This window comes from Dasypus novemcinctus, chromosome 16 (genome assembly GCF_030445035.2).
Source record: "Dasypus novemcinctus isolate mDasNov1 chromosome 16, mDasNov1.1.hap2, whole genome shotgun sequence".
NCBI lineage: Eukaryota > Metazoa > Chordata > Mammalia > Cingulata > Dasypodidae > Dasypus > Dasypus novemcinctus.
Genome location: NC_080688.1, coordinates 46,830,394 through 46,853,162, shown reverse-complemented (window position 1 = coordinate 46,853,162; position 22,769 = coordinate 46,830,394). Strand labels below are relative to the sequence as shown.

Genomic DNA, 22,769 nt, shown 5'->3' with positions numbered 1-22,769 from the left:
TAATGAAGGATACATAGAAGTGCTGAATTTAAATTTTAGAGTGTTCTAATTACTGTAGGGAAATATTCTTTAAAGGAACAATACATTTATTTTGTTGCACTGCATTGTTCTGTAATCTAGACTTTTTAACAATTTAATCAATCTGGATTCCACAATAAATAGCCTGAATTAATCCAGATATTCTGTTTGCAAATACTTCCCACCAACGTAGGATCCATGAGGCAGTGAATGAAAAGCTCTTGACACATGTATTAGACCCTCAGTAATATTTGTTGAATGCACATGTAAAGAGTCAGCTAAATGCTTGGAAGCAATGGACAAATAAATAGCAAACTAGAATTGCAAAGACTGTTAATTTCACTTTTATTTTACTATTGGCCATGATCTAGAAACAGTTCAAAATCAAGCAGAGATTTTATCACACATCCATTTTATTCCTACATTGCTATTGAAAACATCTTTTTCTCTTCAATAAGTAATTCCTATTTTTTTTTAAAGATTTATTTATTTCTCTCCCCTCCCCCACATCCCCTGTCCCCCCTTGTCTGTTCTCTGTGTCTATTTGCTGCGTCTTCCTCGCCTACTTCTGTTGTTGTCAGCGGCATGGGAATCTGTGTTTCTTTTTGTTGCGTCATCTTGTTGTGTCAGCTCTCTGTGTGTGCGGCACCATTCCTGGGCAGGCTGCACTTTCTTTCCACTGGCGGCTCTCCTTACGGGCGCGTTCCTTGCGTGTGGGGCTCCCCTACGCGGGGTCACCTGCATGGCAGGGCACTCCTTGCATGCATCAGCACTGCACGTGGGCCAGCTCCACACAGGTCAAGGAGGACCGGGGTTTGAACCGTGGACCTCCCATGTGGTAGACGGATGCCCTATCCACTGGGCCAAGTCCACCGCCCTCCTATTTTTAAAATATCTGCTTTGAAGTATATTTAGATAGAAATTTTCCTTTTGGACATTCCAGATGTTTTCCAATTGCAGAGAAAAATGACAAAAATATTTTTACAGATATTTCCATAAACCATATGATAATCATTATTTAAAGTACTTATCATATTATATTTATGTGATTTAAGTAGTAGAGCTATTTTCAAGACATGAGTTTCAAGACATGAGTTATTTTCAAGACATGAGTTTCCCAAATGAAAATAAAATATTTTATAGTTCTATCAGAAGGGTTTGTGGTTTTCTGGCAACTAGTTTTTTGCAGTTTAGAAAAGACGTTTTCTTTTTTTTCTTAACTATGTCATTTCTTTCCTGGAGAAAAATAAGTTTTTGTTAGTTTTTAATGATACTTGAAACAGATGCAAATATTTGCTATTATAAGGGTTTTATTATGTTCATGAAATAGCTAGCACTAACCATGACATTAAGTATAATCTTTACAAATTTAACTGATCAAAACTATGACACTGTAGTTACTAGATAAAACCTGAAAAAAATCGTATCTACAATTTTAGAAAATATCCCACAGACTGCATTGGTTAGGGAATTTAATGCCTAAACTTTTGCCAGAGCTTTTTTAAAAACATTTTTTACTGACCTTTGATTAATATTTGGATGAAAGGCGTGAAAAGCTAAGGCAGTGCTAGTTATAATTAACTCAGTTTTCTTTCCACTTATAAAATGGTGATGCTTACAAATGGTATGGTGTCATTTTGGTCAAAAACAATCCATCTTTTCATTTTAAAATCCATATAGAAATGAAGAGCAAATTAAAAATAAAAACAAATGAGACTTGTCATGTTGATCCTCAATCACTCTGGCTCAGTTCCTGCCCTCCTCGTCTTCTCTCCCTTCACTTCCAGAACCAAATTTCAAACTTGTGGCATCAACTCTCACTTCTCTGCCAAAGATTCACAAAGATATCCTGTCATGTCCTTTTATCTTGCTGCTACTCTCGCGTTTCCATCTTTCCAAAGAATGTGCTTTTGTCACCCTCAACTCACTCTGTCCCAATCTAAGCTCAGAGACATTCGAAAGAAAAAACACGTGTTTATACCTCTCAACCCCTCAGGCCCTGCCACACACTGTGGTCGGATGGCCACAGAAAACCATCTCAGTTTCTCTTATGGACTCAGTGATCTCAAACTTCTTCTAGCTATGCATTCATGTGCTACAGGATATTCTGATCCCTGTTTCTTTTTTCTTATTCCCACACCTTACCAAGTTTTTCTCATATGTCATGCTCAGCCTCCTCATTCTTACTGCCAGAATCCAAGCCCCAACCTTCACAACCTCCAGATGATATTAAAGCCTAATACCCAGTCCCTCTCCAATACAGTCCGTCCTGTTAAATGCTGTCAGCCTTGTCCTTAAAAAAGTCCCCTTATCATGTCACCCTCCTGCCATAAATACATGGACCAACTTTGCAAAAAATGTGCAACAATGTGACTATACTATCTAATAACTGAAGCCTCGAGTTACTCCACTCCATATTCCACCTGCCAGAGAAAGAACTCTGTCTAGCCACTTTCATGTTAAGAGCATTCAAATTCTGTGATATCTCAAGTCATTTCAGGTTGATAACTCCATCATGTTAAGGACCAAGCCCCTCTGCCCAGTTCACTTTCTCCTTCTTAGATGGTATACAGTTGAGAGGACCACATTGAGGTGTCTCGGTGTCCCCGGTGGGTTGTATGTTTCTCAGAAGGTCTGTACACACTGACTCCCACAGAGACAACTCCTGCTGTCCGGTCCCCAGCCCTGGCCCCACTCTACAAGGACAGTCTCTACAGCCAGGGCTGAGGGAAGCAATCTGGTAGAAAGAGAGGCATAGGGGGCTTCTAGCAAGAATATTATTTTTACCCAAGAACATATATTAATTTGAGGTGGTTTGAAACTAGTATATTTGAAAGAGCAAACAAAATTTTACTCAATTGAAATTTCATTGAACTCCCTGTTGTAAATTCCCCTTGTCCCGACAAAAGAACGTGTAGTCCTGATGTCCTGCCCTTTGTAGCCAATTTTTCTACCCTTCCTAAGAACTTGGGTGTTTTAGGGGCTTTCTCTGAACCAGTAGGGGGCTTCTAGCAAGAATATTATTTTTACCCAAGAACATATATTTATTTGAGGTGGTTTGAAACCAGTATATTTGAAAGAGCAAACAAAATTTTACTCAATTGAAATTTCATTGAACTCCCTGTTGTAAATTCCCCTTGTCCCGACAAAAGAACGTGTAGTCCTGATGTCCTGCCCTTTGTAGCCAATTTTTCTACCCTTCCTAAGAACTTGGGTGTTTTAGGGGCTTTCTCTGAACCAGTAGGGGGCTTCTAGCAAGAATATTATTTTTACCCAAGAACATATATTTATTTGAGGTGGTTTGAAACCAGTATATTTGAAAGAGCAAACAAAATTTTACTCATATTGAAATTTCATTGAACTCCCTGTTGTAAATTCCCCTTGTCCCGACAAAAGAACGTGTAGTCCTGATGTCCTCCCCTCTGTAGCCAATTTTTCTACCCTTCCTAAGAACTTGGGTGTTTCGGGGTTTTCTCTGAACCAGACAGTGGGTGAGCACAGAGGTAATATAAAAATATTTTGTAACCAATATGCCATGGGCACCAAGCAGTCACCAGGGAGGCTAGCTGGAAATGGCGGGGATGGCTGTCCTGGTGTTTCACCTAATCCAAAACTTGTTTATCTCACCAACATAAGTTGCATTTTCCTTTCTCAGAGAGGTAAGACAGTCCCGGTATTTTTCCCACATATTCATTTCCATCATTCTGGCACGTCTTTGGTTAGATATGAGTCACTAAACATAAGGCCCATCTTTCACCACTGAAAAGGAGGTTTGTTTAAAAGAGCATTGTTAATCCTATTTGGTTGGAACAGGAGGCTACTTTTTACTGTGCATTGATGTCTATGAGTCATACTTAGGACTTACAGTATGGATCATTTTACAACCAAAAATGTAACCAAAATGTTGCAAATATGAGAAAGTTAGCAATAATCAAATGACAATGATCAAAAAAGAACTACGGTATCATAAGCAATGTATTGTTATTCCTCATAGATTATACTGCAAGAGTATTTTAATTCTCACAAATTTATAAACAATACAGTGTTTTGTAATTTGAGCAAATGGAGGCAATTTTGTTTAACAGTCAATTTATATAATTTCAACTAGTAAACTTGGATTAGAATTTCTTTTCCATGCTTTTTTAGGACTATTTTTTATATGTCTCCAAGTTTTACTTTTTCTTTGACCAGAGACAGTTGTTATAACATTTATTTATTTTGCTCTAAGTAATTCTAGAAAAGGGATTCTTTTTGTGCATATAAAATGATCATCAATTCTCACATGTAGTGTGATCAAATTTACACCCTACTGTAAACAAAGCAGAGGAAGCTAATCTGTTACAATTGCGCTAAAAGGAAGCTGGCTACTCACTGTTGACCTTTGGTAAATATTGGACATATAAGTTACACTTATTTCTATTCTTCAAATGCAACATGATCTGCCCTGTGGTATTGTTGTGATCCTTCATCATAAGTAAAATAAATTATTACAGTCTCCCTATATGCTAGGAACTGTGTTCAGTAGTCTGTAAAATCAAGAAGACCCTTGTGTATTACTGATGAGAAAACTGCAGACTAGAGGAATTCAGTAACTGAAATTTACATAGTAAGTGACATTTCAGAATCCAATTCTAACAGCACAAGAACACTGCTTATTTTTAGTTTATAGAAGGACAAATGTGGAAATTGGTAATTTTCCCATCTGTTATTGTTTTAAACTTTCTCATTAGCATTTGAAAGTAAATGGCAATTATAAAAATAAAGTATAAACATTCATCTGTGGTAGAAAAAATCTGCTGTCAAAAGGCCGTCACAGGGGAGTAGGTGTAGCTCAGTGGTTGAGTGTCTCCTTTCCATACAGGAGGCCCCAGTTTTAATCTCTGATACCTCCTGAAAAAAAAAAAAAAAAAAAGCCATCATTAGAGTAAGTATTCACGAATAGTCAACTGCTTGTGAGAAAAATTCATCAACATGAAAATTATAAATGGAGCAGGGAGTGCAATCAATTAGGTCCAGGAAAATACTAATTTGGAGACAGAGAAGCAAAGTATAAAATCTGCAGATCACAGAAAGGCAAAAGTCATGAGAAATAAATGAGAGACATGAAAAACAGATCTATAAGATACAACTTAAACGTGTTAATGACATCCTAAAAAAAGAGAATGGGAGACAGGAAGACAAAAATAAAGAAGGAAAGAAAAATGAGGAAAGAACACAAGAATAATCAAAAACAGAAGAAAACAATTTAATGAATCTATTGCAAGGGAATACAAGGTGGCACTCAAAAATTAGTAAAAGAAAAAAATAATTGGCCTATTTTAATAAACTGTGTTATTAGCTGATAAAACATATACTATTTTTGGAAGTTCTTAATTGATATTAAGGAAATGCTCTACATGTTCACTGTGGTAGTTCATTCCAATAATATATAGTATTAGAATTAAATATGTAACTATATTGTGTTAGTTCATTCCAATAGTATATAGTATTAGAATTAAATATATAACTATATTATTTATGTAGCATGATAAATAAGTGGGAAAAGGAAGGGTTTATTCACTTAATCAACATAGATTTATTGCCTGTATAATGGATGCCAGGAATTATGCTAGAACCAACAAAGTTCTTGTCTTCCCATTAGGTTTTTTAAACCAAAAGAATATTTTGTAAGAGAGAACTAAATAATTGTTTTGAATTCATTTTTTCCCACAGTTGTGGGGTGGAGTGGGGAAGGAAGGAAAGTGGCAAAATAAAAGCATCATAAAGATTTCTTTTTTGGTAGAGGGTATAAGTAGAAAACTTATTGAAGGGTACAATAATTGTTTTTTAATTGCAATGTAATAATAGAGAAATATTAGTTTATTTATGATTCCTAAAATTAGAAAGGTAACCATAGTGCAGAATGGATAGGTGTTATAGACTTTCCTATTTTAAAAAGTGACTTAACAGTGTGATGGAGACTGCTGTCTGTCCACCTAACTCCATTCTCCACTTCTTTTGGAGTTTAAAGTGGGCATGCAAGCACAAGGGCAGAGGCTGCCTAGTTGTGGTCACATGACTAAGTTGTCACCAGTGGAGTATGAGTAGAAGTGATGTGTAAAATTCATGCCACTGCTGAAAAGAAAATTGCCTGCCTGGATGTACTCTTCCTTGAAATCTAGAAAGTATTCACCTGCCAGCCTTGGGCATAAAGAGAGGAAGAATCCCTGAGATTTAGCAAAACAATGAAATGAAAAGAACCTGGGTTCCTGAATGGCTATGTCGGGTAGAGTGACCCCAGGAACCTGAACTGCTCATTTTGGGATTCATAAGTCATGTATGAGAGAAAACCACTGTATTTTGGTATCTGTTTATTAATGCAGCTTAACCTCTTGCCATTATTATAGAGCAGTTCATACTAGAATTGGGGTGCAGTCATCACAAAAACAGAAAAAGTGATATTGGCTTGAAGGTCAGATAACAGACAGGAAAGACCTAGCTGTAGCAGACTAGAAAGATGGTTATACTTGTTCTTCTGATGAAAACATTTGGTAAAAACATTACATGTGATGATTTGCAAGGCAAACTGAGGACCCACTGAACCTGTTCCTCTAAGTGAAGTGGTTGGAAATTTCCAGAAATATATGGGTGTTCCTTGCTGCTTTTATCAAGGCATGATAATAAACAGAGTAACTTACATAACTGGCCAGGAGCAAGAAGAGATGGAAGGAAATAGGATGCCTAAAAATTTGGTGCCTTCATATTGGAAAAGATCAGTAGTAGAGCTTTAATCTTATCCAATAGTTTTATAGCCTTAAAATGAAAGTGAGAAGGGTGTTCCAGCACAGAAGTCAGAAAACAACATGATTAAGAATAAGTTAAAACACATATATACACACACACACAACCTTCAGCTGTGGTTTTTGGAACATGCAATGGACTATAAGCAAATGAACCTGCTATGTTAAGGGCTGGTGCTACCAAATTAAACATAGGCATAACCTATAGAAGCAGAATTGTGAAGCCTAAACAGCCATCAAGGAATGCGTACTCTCCAGCATCTACACTCAGCCATGGAGTGTATGAAACAAGAAATAAGCTCCCAGAAGGCAAGTCCACAATCCAGTAAGGAAAATAGTGAAAAGACTTCCTTTCAGAGAGCCAAGCCAGGGTCGGTCATTTGGGCCAACCAAGGACCTCACTCCACTGCCTGAGCAGGCAGATACAACTCCTGCCCAGGAGAGTGAAAATAGCTCTGGACCATTCTCTCCAGTGTGTTTCTGGTGCTTTCCTTTCCAAATAGGAGTTCATATTGCAGTTATCTTGTTGCTGCTTCACACTTGTTTATTTGGGGTTTGGGGTTGGGGGTGGAGGAGATACTATATTGACCTCATGAAGAGAACTCTACTTTTCCTGAGGGCCTGAACTTTGAGCTGGATAAAATAACTGGATTGGATTTTGGATTATTTCATTGGAAAAGGAGACCAGTATATTCTATTTGCAGAAAAAAAATTTACATCTAAATAGTTGGGTGGCTGGAGCCAAGTATTGTGTCAGAGACTGCTAACTGTCCACTGAATTCCATTCTCCCTTTCGAGAGTATAATTTAAGCATATGGCTGCACAGGCAGTGATTCCATTTCCTACAGTCCTTTCCAGGTGATAAGGCCATGTGACTGCATTCTTCCCAGGGTAAGTTCAGCAAAGTGGGTGGGTAAAATGCCGCAATGTTTACAGAAAAGTGACTGCTTCGATTTCCTGTCTTTTTTCTCCCTTCTGTGAGCTGGAAAATATATGTGCCCGTGACCTAGTTTTCAATATTGTAGAAGAGGACAGTGCACCAGAGGATGGCAAAATCCCTTCATGGAAAGAGGCTGTTTTTTTGAAAAACCACACAGACCAGCGGCATCCCCATGAATCTGTACCACTCTTCTCTCTCTTATTCTATGAAATAAAGTTCCAAAAAGTGAAGATATAACTTCAAAGATGTATCAGAATTTTTTTTTTAATAACAATAAGCTAGTAACAATCTAATTCTCCTCAAAACAGCATAGCCAAATCCATATTATAGACTATAGGGCAACTATTAAACATAACATAGTAAATATGTTTATATTGGATACTCATCCAAGATGTGTTATTATTTGGGAAAAATAAAAGCTCTTGGAGCATAATGTATACAGTGTGACAAAATTTTTATAAAAACACTCAACATTGGAAAACTGCCAAATATCTCTGTATATATTTATATATGAATGTAGAAAGTGGAAGAATATATTTAACATAGCCTTAGTTTATATACATCTATGCATATGTATTTATACTTATAGGTGTATAAACATGTATATAAATATATAATATGTAAAACTTTTTTCATTGAAGATTCTTTTTTTTCCTTTTTTTTTTTTTACAAATAAAGTGTATAAACTTTTAAAGATGGGGACCACTTAACATGTTATTTACTCATCTTTAGTTGTTTTCTTTTTTATATAAAAACATGTAATATTTTGCAATTCTAAAATTAGTAAAGAATGTTACTAATTTCTAGAGATTACATGGATGTATCATAATTAGAAAATGCTCATTTGCTTTAAACAAATAAAGAGATGCTTGGGTGCATAATCCTTCAATATAACTCTGATAATGTAATTTATTCTTCCATTTATATTTTGCAATCATAAATATGTGTTAGGATCTACTAAGTGTCAAGCCTTAGCGATAGAGTGGTGAGTAAGACAGAGAAAATGCTTCCCATGTGGAGCTTATATCATAGTGAGGAGACAGACAAAAATAAAATAAATAAATAAATAGGTATATAACATAAATGTAGGTAGTAAAAAGTACTTTAAAGAAAAATGGGGAAGCACATATACTCAAGCGATTGGGCTCCCTTTTACCGTATGGGAGGTCCAAGGCTTGATTCCTGGGGCCTCCTGGAGAAGGCAAGTTGGCCCACATGGCGAGCTGGCCCAAGAGGAGTGCTGGCCTGCACAGGATTTATTTATAAATAAATAAATAAATCTTTAAAAAAAAGCAAAAAGAAAAGAAAAATAGGGTCACATAGAGAGTAGGTTGGGAAGGCGATATTTTAATAATGTGATCAAGAGCATTTTCTCAGAGAAATGGCATTGTAGTCTATATTCATAAGCAAAGTGAGGGAGTAATCCTGCAAAAGTCAGAAAAATAACATACTAATGGTAGGAAAGAGTGAGTACAAAGGCCTGGGGTGGGAAAGATTTGGGTATGTAAGAGAAACAGATAGAACGTCAGTGTGACTTGAGTGGAAGAAGCTGGAGAGGTAGGGATGGGCCAAACCACAAAGAGCTTTATAATACAAGGTGCAGAATTTGGGTTTTATTTTGCAAAAAAAACATTGAACAAGGTAATTATAAGATTTTATTTGCATTTTAAGATGAGAGCAGGGAGAACATTTCAGAGGTCATTCTGAGAGCCCAGATAAAGTGGGGTAAAAGGTAGAGAAGCCATCTCAGGTGACTTCTAGGTTTTTGGCCAGAAAACTTGGATGGATGGGAAGATTGAGGGAGGAATAGGCGTGGGATGGCGTCAGAAACCAAGAGTGTTGTTTTAGACATATTGAGCTTTAACTGTCTCCTACAAATCTAATTAGAGATGTCAAGTAGGTAATTGCCGATCTGGGCCTCATCAGGTGGGATTTAAACCTGAGAGACAGAATGGGACCACAACTACATTTATGGGCACATAACAAATAGAAGAGAGTCAAGGATTGAGCTTGGAGGCATACAAAACTCAGAGTCCAGGAGAGAAAGAATAGCTAGTGAGTTGACAGAAAAGGAAGTGTTCTGGAAAGTAGGTAAAGAGTATTTCTGGAAGCAGAGATTGATAAGACTATTTTAAAGACTGAGTTAATTGTATACCCTGTTGCTCTTTCATTGATTAATGGAAGAAGGGAAAAAATATGAACCACACAAATTCATGCTTGTAATACTTATAAGGCTATTGTCAGAAGAGAAAAAGTGATTCTTTTTATAATCTCTAACTGCCTTTTATGTAGGTTGGTTCTGGCTAAATAAAGAGTCCTTTATTTTGCTGAGAACCCTGAAGGGTTTGGTGATAAATACCTGGATCTAAATGTTGCAGAAGCCTGAACTGATCAACAGAATAGAATGAAAATAGGCAGGATAAATCCTCTCTTTCCCAAACTATAAAATCGACAAAATTATATATATATTGTGTGTGTTTATGTATGTGTGTCTCATCTCAGGGCTCTGGAAATCAACCAAGAAATTCAGAAATAGGTATTCACAAAAAACTGCTAAAGTTCGATTACGAAGAGTGGGAGTATCACATTCTAGCCTGGCCGGTCGCCTGCTTCAAACTAGCTGCAGTGGCTCCTTGCTGGAGACTGAGTTTATTTGGACTGCAGAGTGAAAAACCTTACCTGGCAGTGGACTTGGCACAGTGGTTAGGGCGTCCGTCTACCACATGGGAGGTCCGCGGTTCAAACCTCGGGCCTCCTTGACCCGTGTGGAGCTGGCCCGAGTGCAGTGCTGATGCGCACAACGAGTGCCGTGCCACGCAGGGCTGTCCCCCACGTAGGGAAGCCCCACACGCAAGGAGTGCACCCCGTAAGAAGAGCCGCCCAGCGTGAAAGAAAGTGCAGCCTGCCCAGGAATGGTGCCGCACACATGGAGAGCTGACACAACAACATGATTCAACAAAAAGAAACACAGGTTCCCGAGCTGCTGCTAACAACAGAAACAGACAAAGAAGATGCAGCAAATGACACACAGAGAACAGAACAGACAACAGGAGAACAGAAGGGGGGGAGGTAATAAATAAGAAAAAAAAAAAAAGGAAAAGAAAAATCTTACCTAGCAGCAACTGGGAAAAGCCTGCTGTGTTCCTAATCTGACATTGCCTCCTGGCTGGGGTGATCAACAGACCAGAGGACTAAATGCAAGATGAGTAACAGGGAGATAGCGATGGAGGGATTGATAAGCATTCCACACAACGCTGGCTATGACTGGAGAAGGGCCAGCAGAATATAAAAGCCAAACTACTCCAAAGTCCGATGTGCTTCCCAAACCAAATACAGATCCGCAGCCAAGGTATTTAAGCACAACTTCTGTTCAGCCAGCATCTGATCACTAAACTATGCAAACATAGGGGTCATTCCTAGGAAACCGGGTTAAACAATAAAAATAAGAACAAAGAAGTTGAGCAGTAGCAGCCGTATACCACAGGGGTGACATATTCCTCAGATTAAGTCCAAAACAAAACAAAACAAACAACAACAAAACAATAACAAAAATTCTTAAAGAAAAGAAAATATAATCCAAAATTGCTGCAATATATTATCTAAAATGTTTAGTTTTCAATAATAATTTTTACAAAAACATCAAAAAACAAAGGAAAGTTTGAATCATGCTCAAGATCAAAAGCAATCAGTACAAACTCTCTGAGTGGGTCCACATATTGGATTTGGCAGACAAAGATTTCAAATCAGGTATTATAAATGTGTTCAAAGATTTGAAAGAAGTCATGTTTAAACAACTAAAAGAAATATGACAGTGACTCAAAACTGGGGAATATCAATAAAGAAATAGAAACATTAAAAAAACAAGTGAAAATTCTAAGGTTGAAAAATATACAAGTGGTCACAGTAGCATTATTTAAAATAGCTGAAACTGCATATTTGAATTGTTACCACAGCATAATGTCATCCATCTTGATTTGTACACATTCTTTAAAAGACATGACAAATACAATTATTTAAACCTTGTTGCCTCTATTTTCTCATTCCTATAGAATATTAATTTAAAAGCAATATTGATTACCATAATCATTTTTTGAGGCTGAATTTTCAAATTGGCTTTGTACCTGTGATGCAGGAATTCATTCCTAATATGGTTGATTGGTTGGGAACTGATGTCTTATCTAATGGTCAGTCCTCAAAGAATCTCCATTTACCTGTAATGGGCTGATTAGAATAATCAGGAACAGGCAGAATAGTGGTAAACAGTAAGAAACAGACATAGTTGTGGGTACTGGAGGAATGTCTGGTCTGGTGGCAGAACATGTCCTCTGAAGCAGGGTTTCGTAACTGGTATCAGTGACTAGTTACGGATGGGCCAATAAAATGAGTACCTTAGCATTTGGGGCCTCCAGTTCAGATCAAAGGAGGCTGGAGCTTGTTGGCTGGTTATATTTGACCACAAGCAGTTATGTCCATTTGCTCTCTTTTTCTTTCCAAGTATGGCCACTTTATATGTGTGCCATGACATATAAAAGATTGGGCAACACTCTAAAAGGTAAAAAGATCATATTTTAATCAAGAAGTTTTTTGAAGAGAATAGGTGTAGAGGATATAGAGGACTGTGTCTAAGAAAGCACAGTGTCTCAATAGGTGCTTCCTTCTGGAGAAGGGAATTTATTGAGCACCTGCGGCCAGCTATAAAAGTTGGTAGTTAATATATAATCATGTATAAAGTTTTATTACTTGTGAGGAAATTATTGCTATTGACAGTTTAAAGATGAGGCAGCTGGAGCTCCGAGAGGCAAAATAACTTGGTCAGAGTCATGAGCTTGCAAATGAGGAGACTGGGATTTGAATCAACTTGTTGGACTGGAAAATTCGGTCATGGAATCCAAGAGCAGGGGATAATTTGGAGAGCATGCAGGCAAGTGGGCTGTCATAATCAGTGATATCTGCCCTCGGGCAGCAAGATCCAGCCAGAGGGTTTGGACAGGAGAGATGAAGAATGTGAAAGCATAAAGCAGAGTCCCTGCCTCTAGATGGAATGGGAAGTTAAGCTGGGATTGAGCCACAAAGGTAAAGGAAAAAGCCGTTATCAGAACCCCTGTTTAAGCTCAAGACCAGACCTGTAGCCAAGGGAAGTGTTTCTAGTCTCAGAATGTTCATTTAGGTTCAAAGTCCTAAACAACTCCAGCTGGAGGTCAGAACAAAGTCTAGGAATGTAGAAACTTCAGAGTCCTTAACACTGGGAGAAGGATGCAAGATCCTAGGAGTCACCCTGCACCCAACACAGGGAACCTGAGACTACATTAGGGTTCATATTACATTACATTACATTAGGGTCCACACTTGGTCAACCTGACCTTTAGCAGAGAGTTTGCTTGCTTCCGTGTACTACTTACTGGTATCTAGGCTCATCTCTATGATGGCGACTATGTATATTTTCAAGACTACACTTTAATTAGTCCTTAAGATGTGGCTAATGATCCTGGCAATCTAGCAGCAATTTCTAAGCCCCAAAATACACCAGAGTAATCTAGGGAGTATGCTAAAATACAGACTTCTTGGGTCTACTTGATCAGTATATAAGCATATCTTGTTTTCTGTTCGGTGTACTGTTATTTCACTGAACAACTTACAATATATACAAGGATAATCAGGGTCCATAGGGATACAATAATGTAATTAGTGGAGAAGACTAGTGGAATTTTGGTCTATATGTTAATAAACAAAGCGGGTATTTAAGGCCAAGGTGTCCTTTAAAGCTAATGTATTGAAGGCCAGCGCATGTGGTGGGCTCGAGAAGAGATGTGAAGTCTTCTAGTTTCCACATGGAATGTTGAGGATTGGAAAACATTTCAACACCTTCCTTAGAACAGTCACAAAAGTCAGACAAACTACAAGTTCATTACTTTTCTGGAACTATCAGAGAGGTGAAGTTGTAGGACAACTAAGTAACCTGAAATACAGGAAGAGAAAAATACCTGCGGGGAGAGGGGGTGTGAGTACTTGTTTCCCCGGAGCAGAGGCAGCCCACACCACTAAAAGCCAGTGAAGGAATTCAGTTAAGGAATTGGTGGAGGCCAGTTGTGGGCTGTTGAGAGTATGGAACCCCTAGGGGCCGTTGACAGAGGAGACATTCACATCTTCTTACAGGCCCTTCTCCAGGAGCCTCACAAGCCTCTCACAGAAAATATTGCTGAGAATCCTGAGAAAGCACACTCAAGGGTACAGGTCTGGGGGCATGGAACATCAGACCCCAGGAAAGGCAGGAAGCCCTCCACAGATCCTTCTTGCTTGCCTTAAACCACAGGGTGAGGGTCAGCAAGCACCGTTGCACTTGTAGCACTGGGGAAAAGCATTGCAGCTATGGCTAGGGAACAGAAACAACTCTCTAGCCTTGGGGAGAGTCAGAAATAAGGTGTGGAGCCTAGAACTACATTTGGTGGATGGGGCAGGAGCACTGAGAAGGCCTTAATGTCTAAGGACATTAAGACTGACGCTTAACCAGAAAACAGAATCCTCCTGTCTCCCTTAACCAGGCTACAGCAGTGAGTAGGAATTGACAGTGGAATAATGCTGGGAGAGTTTCAAGGGTGTGGAGAGAGACACACTCTTGCAACAGAAAGGGAAGACCTCAAAATGAAGATAAAAGAGGTATGGAGAAAAGCCTTCCAGCAAATCCGTTCCGACCATATACATAAGCTATCTCCAGAATTTGAAGGTTGTGGTGCATTTAACATAACCATAGTAACAAGAAACCCCAAACCCAGTTCAACTCCATCCTGGATTGAGTCTAATTCCCCACATAAAGGCCTCGCAGAAGGAAAGGTATGCCCAATTGCAGACTTTGAAACTACTAACCCTAGTCTCTATTCCTACACAAGACATCCAGTTTACAACTAAAAATTATTGAGCATGCAAAGAAGCAAGTAAAACTAACAAACTACTAAGAGAAAACAATAGGAACAAATTCAGATATGACAGAGATGAGGGAAATATCAGAAAGGGAATTTAAAATAACCATGATTACTATGTTGAAGGCTCTAAATGAAAAGGTGAACAACATGCAATATCAAATAGAAATTTCAGCAGAAGATGGAAACTACAGGAAAGAATGAAATGGAAATGCTAGAAATGAAAGCAACAGTAACAGATATGAAGAATAACATTTGAAGGCTTATCAGAATACTCAACACAGCTAAGGAAAGAGCTAGTCGACTTGAAAATAGGTCAATAAATATTATCTAAATAAACACAGAAATACAGCTGGATCTCTCACTTTGCTAGTGAGAATGCAAAATGGCACAACCACTTTGGAAAAGAGTTTGACAATGTTAGAGGTTTGCAATAATTAATAAGCCATAGCTTAGTTTCCCCTGATATGCATTGGGGAAAGGGGTTGTCTGGGAGCCTGGTACTTCCCCACAGTTAAACAAAGAAACCCATAGAGACAGGAATAAAGGGAAATGGAGATCTTTACTACCTATACCTGCATGTCAGAGGGAGACAGAAACCTTCACTATTTACATATTGAAGGGAAATAAAGAAACCCTTTAATCCCTATGGATCAAAAGAAATATCTGCTCCTGCAGCATTCCAAGAAACCATAACTCCCTAACGCATTATTCTCTTATTCATTATCAGGGAAAATGTTCACCTCTAAGGCTTCCTATTGGTCCCTGCCCCTCACTTGGACCCTCAACCCCCTCCCACCAACTATCATTTCCCCACCTATGAAAGTTCTGTATAAATTCAAGTCCCCCCCCTTCCAGGAGTGGGCTGAAGTCTCTCTTAGACCCCACCTTGCTGGTGCAGGGACTGAAGTCTGTTCTACAGATCCCCTTTATTGGGAGAGCTTCTCAATAAATTCTTTCTCTGTCTGTGGTCATATCAGTCTCCATGTCCCAGTGAACACTGTTTTTCTCCAACATGCAGTTTCTTATAAAATTAAATAGACATTTAAGACATGATCCAGGGATCCCACTCCTAAGTTATTACCAGAGAAAATAAACAGCTTTTCACACAAAAACCTTTACACAAGTATTTATAGCAGCTTTATTCAAAATTGTTAAAAGTTGGAAACAATCCAGGTGTCTTTCGATGGGTGAATGAATAAATAAACTATAGTATGTCCATTCAATGGACTATTACTCAGGCATAAAAAGAAACAAATTTGATGCAAGAAAATAACCTGGTTTGTTCTTGAGTACATTTGCTAGTTGAAAAAGCCAGAATTAAAAAAACTACATACTAAAGAATTCCATGTATATAACATGCTGAAAAAGGCAAAACTGTAAGATTGGAACTTAGTGGTTGACAGAGGTTGGGAATGAGAGGAGGGCTCACTACAAAGGGGCAACAAGAGGAATTTTGGGGGGAGTGATGGAACTGTTTTGTATCATTATTTTGCTGGTAAATAAATAAATAGATCCATTTGTCAAAATGTTTAGAACTCAGCACCACAAAGAGTGAGTTTTACTGTATGTAAATTTAGAAATACAGTTTAAAAAAAGATATAGATTGTTTATGATGCTATATATAGATATTAGAATTGAAGTAGTTTGGCATCTGGGCATGTTTAGCATACATACTATAAGTACAGTTCAAAATTCTTCTTTTAAATGTATGATTGATTCCAGGGTGACATCCCAAGAGAACATTTTCAAACATTCCTCCCTTACAAAGAACAGTAATAAGGGACTTGAGTGATTGTCTCTATTATTCTGTGACCCAGTTAGATGCAATATAAAATGCATTATAATATTTACTAATTTTAAAAATAATAGCCTGTTTCTTAACTACTGAACATTTTGGTTAACTTCATTCTTTTCTTTTTCCTTACAAACACTCTGTGTCACTCTCTGCCATCATTTCTGTAGACATCAGTTTGTTCATTCACTAAAGAATGCTTGTGGGTGGCTAAAGAACAATGAAGTATGTGGAAACATGCTGTGCTTACCTATCGATGTTCCAGTGACTATCCCCCCTACTAAATAATTCCTGTAATTACATGGTCTAGCTATTCAATTTACAATGCCCTGTTCCCAAAGGAGTAACGATGGCAACTTATAATCAGCTGTACTTACACTTCTAAAAGTCCTTTGAAATACTTCCACAATTATTTGAATAATGTACATAGAAAAAAAGGTATAAAATGATGGAGAATTTAAGTACTATATGTACTCTTTTTCAACAGGTGCTCATTTTAAGATTTGTTAATTATGGAAAGAGTCACCCTACTGTTGTTGATCAACAGCCTTGAAATATTTTTAGCCACTAACCTAGGTTCACCAATCTAGAGATATTAATGCATATGTTGACTTTAGAGTTGGAGGAGGGAGATACTATAGATTAGTGACAGGAGACTGAGGTGAGATGATTCTATCTCCTTTACAATTCATAATACATTAAATCCACCAAAAGGCTTTTTGAAAAAATGTCTTAGCTACAATTTAAAGCCAAAGGAAATCATGAAGATAAAGTACAAAAATGGATTCCAAAGATGTCAAAAAGTTTTTGAGAGGCTGAAGCATTACACAATTTCCTTTTTAACCCAGAACCTGGAATCAGTTCCTTAGAATCAACAATTTTTTAAATGAAACAGTTTTTGAATGATTGAGGCAAAAATTTATATTTGTTTAATTAATCTCAGTAGGTATGCCAGGTCATATCAGTAGTAGCAAAAGTTCATCATACTAAGATTAAGGACAAATTGCATTTGTGCTCTATTTCCAATGCAGAATCCCAGTTTTTCTAGATCAAATTTTCTTCTTTGTCATTTCCTCTTTGTGCTATGTTACATCTCATTCCCTTGGACTCAAAGCCTCAAGCATCCTTGCATCCTTGCACCTCCAACACCACCCCCATTTGTCATTAACTTGCACAGTTCTTCATCTGCAATATCTTTAGAATCTGTTCCTTTTGAACATTCTCACTGCCTCTGGAGTATTTTTCTGGATCTCAATAATTTTCACCTCTCTACAGGAAGATTTGTCTTAGTTTCCTGCTCAGTACTTCTTCTGGAAACAAGGTCCTTCTAGACACTTTAGACATGATCCTGTTTTTGTGAATGGTCTGTCTCAAATCGTCCCTTGTGATCTTCTTTGACCACTTAAAGGAAAATGAGAAAACATAAAGGGGTGACATTTAATACTTTTTAAAAATTCTAGGATGAGAAGTTTCCCTTCCTCAAGTGGCAGTAGAGAAACGTTAATTTTTTTTAAGTGGGAGAATCAGGCATCAATGCGAAGACTGGATTTTGGGAGAGAGAAGAAGGTTAAAATGATCTATCACATCAATGTAATGACTTAGGAGAAAGATAATGACGACCTGAGCTAGGGTAGTTGAAGTGGGTAGGGGGGGGAAGAGCAGACTGCAAAACAGTTGTATAGATAGAATCATCAGGATTCTAGCAAGCAATTGTTTATGGAGAGTGACGAATGAGCAGATGCTCCCAAAGACTATGAGGTCAGTCTTTGTCATGAAGAGGTAGGAAGTGCCAGTGACAGATGACGGGAAGGGCAGATGTTGTTGGAGGCATCAGGGAGCATGTGCAAGCTTTATGTAAGAGAGATGGGGTTTGAATCCTTATGGCCTCTTTTTTCACATCTACATGTTGGTAATAAAAATACCTACCTGAAAAGGGTTGCTATATGATTGAGTGAGCTATTACATGAAGGGCATCTGCCTCAGAGTGAGTTCTAGACCAACAGTTGGAAGTTGTTGTTATTCTTGTTTTTATTGTTATGATTACTTTAAAGAAAACAGGCATTATCCTAATTATTAATCAGTTCTTGGCAATTGTCTGCACTAGAATGATCACAATGCAGCATTTATATGAGACATTGTCTTGTAATCTAAGGAGTTGACCTGAGAGTCCAGCAGTCCCCTTAGTCCCTTCAGGGGAATTTAGCGCGTGCGATGATCTATCTTTGAGAACATCCTTCCATGAGCTAAAGTGGTTTGCTCGTGATTAGAAGGAAATGCAAAAAGACAGGTGGAGGAATCTAGATGGAGCTTTCTGTAGAGGAGTCAGGTCGCCACATTAATGAGAGGTTTCATTAAGACCAGGCATGGGCATTGAGGGTTGAAGCAGAGGACTGTGGGAACCAGAGCCAGCGCAGTAGGCAGGGTGTGGTGCGTGAGCTGTTAGCTGGAGAGGTAACAATCAACTTTAAAAAAAAAGGGAGTTGCCTGGGAAGGGCAGGCTGCAGGAGGGTGGAGCCGGGGAAGGGGCAGAATTAGGGAGGGAGAAATGTGAAATCACTGGGCCCAATGAGGTGGGGCTCTCTAATAAGTCATTTGCAGTTGCTGGAACTGTCTTGGAACTGTCTTGGTGTTTCTTCCTTTATACGGTGGCTTCCTGAATCATTTGGAAGGAAGGCTTCATGCCACTCGAGGAGTGAGTGGCAATGAGCACTCAACTCTGTCTTGCTTGAGCAAGCACATGCAGGATTGCACATCTCTCAAAAATGCAAGATGTTATCAGGAACAGGGCAAGCATAATGTTAGGGTGGACAGAATTATTACCCGAATTAATTTTATGGCAAAAATTTGTTGCACATGTAATTATCTGCATGGTGCATACATGCAGATATTTAGGTTTTTGTGATAAAATATGTTTTTAATCAGTATTTTAAATAGGACCATGTAGTTGATATGTATAAAACTGGAAGGAGGGGGGAAAGAGGACTTGTGGAACAAAGTGCCTGGCTTTGGTATGAACTAGATCTAGGTTCAAACCCCAACTCTGCCACTTACTTTGTGGGTTATTTAACCCCTCTAAGCCTTATTTTCCTCACCTGTAGAGAGGGAAAAGTAACACCTATCAAAGGGGTGTCATGAGAATAAAATTAGTAGGTAATGTTCCCAACACACCATAGATACTTAACAAACGACAGCTGTTCTTTGTTTTAAGTTTTACCCTAACTTAGATGCTTGTTCTTATTCAGTTATCTCACGTGTTCTTTTAAAGCCAGTGAGGCAGAAATGTGATTCTAGGCTACAGTAGTTAAATCACTTGCTGGAATCACAGAGCCAAGAGGTGGCAAAGCTAGCATTAAAATCCAGGTCTTTTGACTTGTAAGCCCAGTGTACTTTCCATACACTCTATAGATGTAGCAAAGTAGGAATCGAAACCACGATTCAGCATTTATTCAGTCTAGTGTTTTATTTCATGATACAAATGTGAAGATTCCCACATACTCTAACTTCGTGAAATGCGGTGATTGGGGTTGGGCTTCAGATTGGTAATCCTGACTTGAGAAATGTGTTATAGATTTCACATTTCTACAGCATCGAATTCTATAGAACAATTCTGAATCACCTGCAAAGAGGAGAGTGTGTCCGAGGATATAGGTGGACGAAAGATAAGGCCAAATACGCTCAACCTGGGAGGAAGTATAGGTGGATTGAAGGTGATGAAGGCTCCCCTGCTGCAGTCAAAGCAGACATTTGCCTAAAAAAGGACTTTTGCTTTTTATCTTGAAATGACTACAGTGACCATAATCCATACCTCCCAACAAAGAGGTCCAGTACAGAAGAATTCTAGGCATTTTTGTGATGCTCTGGAATATATGTGAGCATAATCTAATCTAGGGTATCTGATCTCAAATTGGAAAATAAATGGTTTCTCATCGTCTCCCTGATGTCTGTTATGTTGCTGTATTTCCTGGAACCCATCACTCTTAGAAGAATGCCCAGATTTTAAGTATTGCTAGCAAAACCCAGAAAAAGTTCTACCTCAAATTCTCTACTTTGTGCTCAAGTCAGATGAAACTTCCCTCGGATTCCTCGATGCACTATTGCCCCTCTCATGAGAGCCTTCATATTTGTTGCTGCTGCTTCTAGAAAAACTCTCTACCTTAATGTCCCCCTTTACCTGGTAATTCTTATCCTTCAGAGAGTAGTTTGCTGCCATTGTGAGCAGCAAGTGTGCCCTCCTATTCACCATGAAGTCTAGTCTGGAGTCCCTGATGTGTGCTGTCAATGCTCGCTCCCCTTCCTGCCATGGCACTCATCACACATACTGCCATGCTGTTTACTTATCTGCCTACCGCCACCTGACTCTCACTCCCAGGGCAGGGATCACAAGCTCTTGTCCATCATTGCATCCTCAGGGCCTTCCCTAATGCCTGGCACACAGCAAAGCAGGCTCTTCATAAGCACTTGTTGAATGAATAAATTCATACATAAAAGTATACTTCCCCAATTTGCAAGGTCAGCTTCTCAGGAAGAAATGGAGTTTATGAAGGCAGCTTCTGAGCAAATTATATTTAGTTAGGATACTACAAACATACATACTATCCTCACTACGCTGAATTTCTTTTTTTAATTGCAGTTATTATTTTGGCACATCCTGAGTGTTTGTGCCAATGTGTAAAATACAAGCAATATTAAATGTGAAACAGTAGATGGCTCCTGTTTAAAGGTTATGGTAGTAACGTTCTAGAATTAAAGGACTTAATTGGGAACTTCTGTTTTAAAAACAATATAATGTGGACAGTTAGGGGAATAATTTTACTTTAAAAATAAAGAAAGTATGATCATCTTCTGAGTAGACATTAAAGGAACATTGTATTTGGTCTATATATGATTTATATGTAGAAAACATTTTAAAGATATACTTAGAAACTGATAAAATACCAGGCAGATAAACTTAAAGGAAGTGCTTTTCTGGTTGTGTATTCTCCCCAAAATACTGATAATTTTTCTTATTTGTAGAGAATTTCTTTTTAGCAAAGTATATTTTAAAGAGAACGTATCTGAAATATTAAATCCTGGCAATGCTTGAGGCCCATGTAATTTAGGTGGATATAAATAGTTGTATTTCTCTTTTATAAATAAGAGCCAGATTAGCATGTACCTGTTGAATGACCATGTTTGAGGTTCAGTCATATTCATTTCACCCTCCCAACAATCTTGCGCTGGTAACTTCATACTTTTGTTTGTTTCATTTAAAACAAAAAACAAAAAACAAAAACAAACATTGAAAGGAGGAACCATTAAGCAGTTTGCTTAAGATCACAGAGTGTGTTGTTGTAATTTGGTGGGTGTAAGCACCATGCTTTCTTTTTCTTTCTTTTTTTTTAATATATTTTTTATTTTTTGAAAAGATGCTTAGATTACACAAAATTTTACATAAATAAATATAAGGAATCCCCATATGTACCACTCCCCACACCTCTCACCCTTCCCCACATTAACAACTTCTTTCATTAGAGTGGTACGTTCATTGCAATTGATGAACACATTTGGAGCATTGCCACTAAGCATGGATTATAGTTTACATTGTAGTTTACATTCTCTCCCATTCAATTCTGTAGGTTATGGCAGGGTATATAATGGCCTGAATCAGTCATTGCAATGTCATTCAGGACAATTCCAAGTCCCAAAAATGCCCCCATATTATACCTCATTTTCCCTTTCCCTGCCTTCAGCACCTCCAGTGGCCACTGTCTCCACATCAATGATATAATTTCTTCCATTGCTAGAATACCAATAAGTCTATACTAGAATAGCAGTAAGTCCACTCTAGTACATATTTTATTCCCCAATCCTGAGGATTCTGGGATAATGATGCCCACTCTATCTCTAATTCAGAGGGGGTCTTGAGCCCATACAGTTGATGGATGGGACTCTCTTGTTTGCCATTATAGACTCTCTTGGTTCCTTGGTATGGTGGTTGTCCATTCTCACCTCCTTGTTAGTTGTCCTGGGTGAGTCCAATGTACTGGAGAGTAGGTGTTGCAACTCTGTTGAGGCTCAGGGACCAGCGGGATATGGACAGCCCAAAGATTCAAGTCTCTTGGACCTACACCTACCACCTCGTGCACGAACTATAGGTTCAAATAGAAGGGACAGAAGAGGCATGTGGAGAGAAATCACATCTGAGTCCATCTCTGTCACACTCAGGAGCACAAAGTCTGAAGAAGGCCCACTGGTGAGGCACCAAACTCCAGAGGTATCTGTCATGACTATACCAGAGCCCTTAGGAGCCCTACTATTTGGGAGTCTATGAGACCCTGCTGAGA

General features: G+C 38.4%; 1 long non-coding RNA gene across 2 annotated transcripts; it reads right to left on the bottom strand.

Annotated features, from left to right (window-relative positions):
• Window positions 1-354: 354 nt before the first annotated feature.
• LOC139436657 (uncharacterized) lies at window positions 355-10,955 on the bottom strand. 2 transcript variants are annotated; one of them, XR_011645960.1, is made up of 3 exons: window positions 10,417-10,955; window positions 3,646-4,908; window positions 355-1,254 (listed from the first exon to the last, which is right to left on the bottom strand). It is a non-coding gene; the product is annotated as an uncharacterized lncRNA (long non-coding RNA). The 2 variants fall into 2 exon arrangements; XR_011645961.1 differs by having other exon boundaries at window positions 10,850-10,952.
• Window positions 10,956-22,769: the final 11,814 nt, after the last annotated feature.